Source organism: Myotis brandtii, unplaced genomic scaffold (assembly GCF_000412655.1).
Source record: "Myotis brandtii unplaced genomic scaffold, ASM41265v1 scaffold364, whole genome shotgun sequence".
Classification (NCBI taxonomy): domain Eukaryota; kingdom Metazoa; phylum Chordata; class Mammalia; order Chiroptera; family Vespertilionidae; genus Myotis; species Myotis brandtii.
Window position 1 is genome coordinate 187,079 of NW_005363978.1, and position 6,272 is coordinate 193,350.

Here is a 6,272-nt window from a genome sequence, read left to right on the forward strand (position 1 = left end):
ACACACACACACACACACAAATTTACAGATCTGACTATTAAATCATAAAATCTTTTTTTATATTATTTCAACATTAAAATAGCCTACCCAGAATTCTTATTTTTCATACTTATTTATGTCCCTTAATTAGCATTCAGCTGTATCTGTCGCTACTAAGTCATTAAAAATTTTTTTTTCAATCAATAGTACAGTTGTTTTTAAAAAATATATTTTTATTAATTTTGGAGAGGAAGGGATAGATAGAAACATCAATGATGAGAGAGAATCATTGATCAGCTGCCATCTAGTCTACATGTGCCCTGACTGGAAATTGAACCATGACCACCTGGTTCATAGGTCAATGCTCAACCACTGAGCTACGCCCGCCAAAATATGAGTAATAGTATTGATTTTAATCACTATATTCTTTTGCTTCCTTTTATTGAATTTATTGGATGATACTGGTTAACAAAATTATATAGATTTTAGGTACACAATTCTACAATACATCATCTGTACACTGTATTGCATGTTCACCACCCCAAGTCAAGTCTATATCCATCACTACATATCTGTCTATACCAGTGATGGCGAACCTTTTGAGCTCGGCGTGTCAGCATTTTGAAAAACCCTAACTTAACTCTGGTGCCGTGTCACATATAGAATTTTTTTAATATTTGCAACCATAGTAAAGCAAAGATTTATATTTTTGATATTTATTTTATATATTTAAATGCCATTTAACAAAGAAAAATCAACCAAAAAAATGAGTTCGCGTATCACCTCTGACACGTGTGTCATAGGTTCGCCATCACTGGTCTATACCCTCCTCAACTTCCCCCCACCCCACCTGGCAATCAGCACACAGTTGTTGGTGTCCATGAATATTTTTTTCTTTTTTGCTCAATCCCTCTAACACCCCTGCTCCCCAATAGCTGTCAGTCTGCTCTGTATCAGACTATGATGAATGTATTTTTCAATATGGTCTTATTATTTTTAACTTTTTATAAAGTTGCATATAATCTATATATATAAAAGGCTAAGTGACCATCTGACCGGCTGGTACCTATGACGCTCACTGACCACCAGGGGGTAGACACTCAACAAAGGAGTTGCCTAGCTGTGGTGACTTGGCAGTGGCAGTTCTCAGGTGATGCACCCTGAAACCAGAGAGGAGGGAGCCCGATTCCTCGTGGGGCCGCGCCCTTCCACTTTCGGCCATGGATTATGTTGCTGCTGGGGCACTGTTGGTCTCGAATCTGGTTTATTGTACACTTGTGTTTTCGTTCCACACCCTGTACGAAAGCAACTTTTCAGAGTACCCTCTTGCACTCCAGGACCTCTATCTATCTATCTATCTATCTATCCTATCCAATAATAGACAAACAGGGTAATTGACCGTACCTTCGCTACGCCTCCCATTGGCTAATCAGCACGATATGCAAATTAACCGCCAACAAAGATGGCGGTTAAATTTGCATATGTAGGCTCCAAGCGGCGGAGCGAAGACTGAAGGTGAGCCGGAGCCGCGAAGACGGAGGACGGAAGGCGGCTCTAGCCCGAGCGAAGGCCTGGGTCCCGGGTACCGGAGGAAAACCAGTGCCGGCAGCCAGGAGAAGGGAAGGCCTATTGCACGAATCTCTTCGTGCAACAGGCCTCTAGTCTACTATAAAAGGCTAAGTGACCGGCTGTACGTCCATTGCACACTGGCGATTTAAAAATAAGCGTTGACTCACTCAAGCGCGATACATATAAAATTCTTGCTGGTGCCAATTGCACACATGCGTTTCAATTTGTCATTGTCGATTGAAAATTTATTACTACTGTGATTTCACCATCAAAACTTAGGATCTTGGTCTTTCCTTCTTGCCTTTGTATAAGGCCAAAAGAGACACATTGGCTACTTTGACAACCTTAAAGCGAACTCCAGGAATGTCACCAACAGCATGACTTTGCGACCAAATCCAGCAACCAGAACTTCGTCATTTTCCTGGAATAAAATCGACAGTTTATTCTGGTATCGGTAGCAATCACTAAAAAGATTCATCATATAAGATAACTGGGGGGAACAGCCCCAGGAACAGAAGCTACATCAGACTTAAAAGCACTTACCTCAATAAAATTCAAACAACCATCATTGGGTACAAAGGCTGTGATTTTTTTTGCCATTCTTGATCAGCTGGACCCTGACACACTTCCTGATAGCAGAATTGGGCTGTTTGGCTTCAACTGCTACTTTTTCCAGCACAACTCCCTTTGCATGGGATGCGCCTCCAAAAGGGTTGGCTTTCAGGGCCGTGCCCAAATGGGCCTTCTTGTACTGCTTGTCATGCCACTTCTGATCTCGCCAGTGGCTCCGCAGCTTCCGGGCAATTCGAAGACCGCGACACTTGCCCATCCTGTTGGCGCCACGGGCCTGAGCGAAAGATCATGCCATCTCTTAGGAAAGCAAACTTCGTTCCTTACCTGGAAAGACTGCCATGAACCACGTGACTAAGCAAGGTACCAGGCTATTTATCCAAGGAGCTTATCAGCTTCAAAGTCAGTCTTCATTCTTTAGAGCTTTCTGGTGACATCCAGAGTCCTGGCATGTCTCTCTTTCAGACATGACATTCTAGTAAAGTTTTGGTTAATAAAACTACAATTGGAAACTGACATGTTCTGTTATGAAGAAATCAGATTCTTATTGGATCCATGCAAACAAACATATTGCCATGAGAATAATAATTAACAAAACTATAATTATTTTTAGTTCATTTAGTCCTATAATTAAATTCTTTTTCTCCTGATTTTTCTTGTCAGTATTTCTATAAATCTAGATACTTTATAGAGTATTATAAATGAAATGGAATCTTGTCCTTTCTGTAAAACACAATAGTTCACTATATTATAACTTATAACAATTAGTTATAAATGAAAGCATATTAGAATCTATTTAACATGCATATATAAGTAGAATATAATTATTATTTCCTTATTTGACAGAGCTTCCCATATACCTTAAATATAAAATTTTCCTTCATAAAGAGAGAAAGCAAATCTTAAAATTCAAACCCTGGGAAGGTAGTCAAATATATTATATTATTATGTATTATTATTATTATTATTAAACAGTATTAAGTAATCTATTCATTTAAAGTAATCAACTTCCTGATTAACATAACATAATTATTTCAATAATATATATAAAACCTTTGCTTCCTAAGCAAATACAGAAAAAACCTTTTATTCCTTACTTTCAGAAATAGGCTTATTTTTCTAATGGAAAATCTAACACATTCCTAAGCAGCATAGCAGAGATAGTGAATTCCTTAGCTGAGAAACAATTCCCTTGAACTTGGAAATCTCAAGCGGGCTCCAGTGACTTATTGCGCAGTTATTTTAATTTTCTTACTCTTAGTTTTCAAGGGTTCCATCGCGTTTCGTTGCATTCCTTGGTCCTTACACGGGGCACCACTGTGCTGGGGCTGACTGGCAGTCCCTTGAGAAGCAGATGAATAGATTGCTCTGATAAACGTTTCTGTGAAAAAGAGGGCTAAGGGACTGTTTTACTTTAGAAGTAAAAAGCAGTCCTGTTTGCCTGCATTCTTAGGCTTTTATTGTCACAACAGCTTGAACTAAAATTAACCTATAGATACAATCAGCAGGGAAAGTATCCTTGAGAAAGTATATGCTTCTACAAGGGCGGGCCTTTAAAGACTAAACATAGAGATTATAGCAAAACACCGGGGGATCGGACTTGTTTGGAAAAGTCGAGGAAGGGGCTGCTGCCTTTGGCAAGGTCCCCTCAGAGGCCCCCGACCTTTCAGAGAATCCTCTTACAGACATTCCAACCAAGTCTCGTGCTTCCCCACACAGCCCTAGCTGGTTTTTCTCAGTGATTAGAGCAGTGGTTCTCAACCTTGGCTGCACATTAGAATCACCTGGGAACCTTTTTAAAATCCTGATTTCTGGGCCTCACCCTGATTTCTTTGTTATGGTGTGGGGCCACAACATTAGTAACAAAGAAACAGAATTTCCGGAGGGTGAGGCCCAGAAATCAGGATTTTAAAAAGGTTCCCAGGTGATTCTAATGTGCAGCCAAGGTTGAGAACCACTGGCTTAGAGCAGTGGTCGGCAAACTGCGGCCCCTTGAGTGTGGCTCTTCCACAAAATGCACGTACAGTGCGATTAAAACCTCGTGGCCACACTCAAGGGGCCAAAGAGCCGCATGTGGCTCTCGAGCCACAGTTTGCCGATCACTGGCTTAGAGTATCAGCCCAAGGACTAAAAGGTCTCAGGTGTGATTCCAGACAAGGGCATGTACCTCGGCCCTGGGCATGTGCAGGAGGCAACCAATTGATGTGTCTCTCTCACATTGATCTTTTTCTCTCTGTCTCTCTCCTCCCTTCCACTCTCTCTAAAATCAATGGGAAAAAAATCCTTTGGTGAGGATTAACAAAGCAAAACAAAAAGGAGTAATAAAAATATAAATATGTGTATACAGCTCTCACTGGTGTTGCTCAGTTGATTGAGCGTTGCCAGTTGCAGTAAAAGGTCCAATGTTCAATTCTTGGTCAGGGTGATTGATGTATCTCTCTCACTCACTCTTTCTCTCTCCCTCTCTCTTCCTCTCTGTGAAATCAATAAAAATATTAAAAAATTATATATATACCTACACACCATTGTTATTTAGTTGCATTAGTCTATTAGAAAATAAAAATTTAAATAATGTTAATCTAATTTAATAATAGACAAACATGGTAATTGACTGTATCTTCCCTATGCTTCCCATTGGCTAATCAGGGTGATATGCAAATTAACTGCCAACAAAGATGGCGGTTAATTTGCATACATAGGCACAATGCTGGGAGGCGAAAGGGGAAGGACGGAAGAAGCCGCCTGCCACTGACAGTGATCCGAAACCCAGGCGGCAGGCAAGACCCGGGTGGCAGGGCAAAGGCTGAGAACCGGGGCTGCCTTTGCCCAGTGCGAACTATGCAGCTGGGAGAGGGGCGCCGGGCCGCTGGGAGCGGGGCGGGAACTTCCCGGGGTTTGCATCAGGCAGCCGGGAGCGGGGCGCGAACTATGCAGCCAGGAGAGGGGCGCCAGGCAGCTGGGAGCAGGGCGGGAACTTCCCAGGGTGGGCGTCAGGCTGCTGGAAGTGGGGCTGGAACTTCTGCCGCGTTGCCGTGGCAACGTAGCTGCTTGCTCATTCACTTACTCGCTCATTCATTCACTTATTCACTTACTCATTATTCACTCACTAACTCAGCAAACCCTCTCAGGTCCCTGGCACCAGGCCAGGCACCAAAGTTGAAGCAGGATAAGACAGAGCTATGTCCTCAAGATGTTAGTAATTCAGTAGGGCGAAGCAGGCACATGAATGAGGCAGTTGTACGCACAGATGCACTGTACTGGGTTCGGTGAGGGCTGTAACTAACGCCAACTTTGTTCTCTTGACAAAATGGGGCCTCGGGAGCCAGGCTGCCCCAAGCCTGTAGGCCTGTGCCTATGCCAGGAGTGGCCGGGGTCTCAGAACATGACAGAGGGTGCAGGTCGGGCTGAGGGGTCTGGCCCCACCCCTCACCCCCCACCCCCGAGTGCACAAATTTTTGTGCACCGGGCTACTAGTAATAATATAAATGATTATAAAAAATTAAAATAGGAATTCTATGAATCCAAAATGTAATTTGGGATATAGAATTTCAAAATTAAACCTGATACACTTTTTGAGTTTGCATTGTTTATTTGTTCTGCTTCTTATATTGTAGGGATGAATTTAAATGTCTTGCTGTTTACAATGTTTGCTTTCATTAATTGCAGTTTGCTAAAAGCTTCAACATGGTGTTCCATTTGTTGAATATTGAATAAAGATTTCTAACTGACTTTGAACAAAATCCAATAAAAACTTAGATGGGCCATTTACAAAAAGCTAAGAATGTAGGGTACAGCTTGATTTACAAAGGCTCATACATTTCTAACATCTAATTAATGACAGGCAGGAAAGGAAAAAGGGTGATCTGCTGTACTGAAATATTTTCACATTCCATAAAATTCAGTAATGTAAAGTGTACAATTTAGTGATGTTAAGTATATTCACAGAGCTGTGTAACCATCACCACTGTCTAATTTCAGGACATTTTTATCACCCTAAAAAGCAACTCTGTAGCCATTCAAAGTATTTCTTTCCTTTAATTTTTACTGTGAAATACAATGTACATATGAAGACTATGCATAAACATACATGTATAATTTAATAAATAATTATAAAATGAATACCCTTGTAACTTCCACTTTGGTCAACATATGGA

At 41.3% G+C, this 6,272-nt stretch overlaps 1 pseudogene; it reads right to left on the reverse strand.

Moving 5' to 3' along the window:
* Positions 1–1,785: 1,785 nt before the first annotated feature.
* On the reverse strand, positions 1,786–2,401 carry LOC102248345 (annotated as a pseudogene).
* Between the last annotated feature and the right edge of the window lie 3,871 nt (positions 2,402–6,272).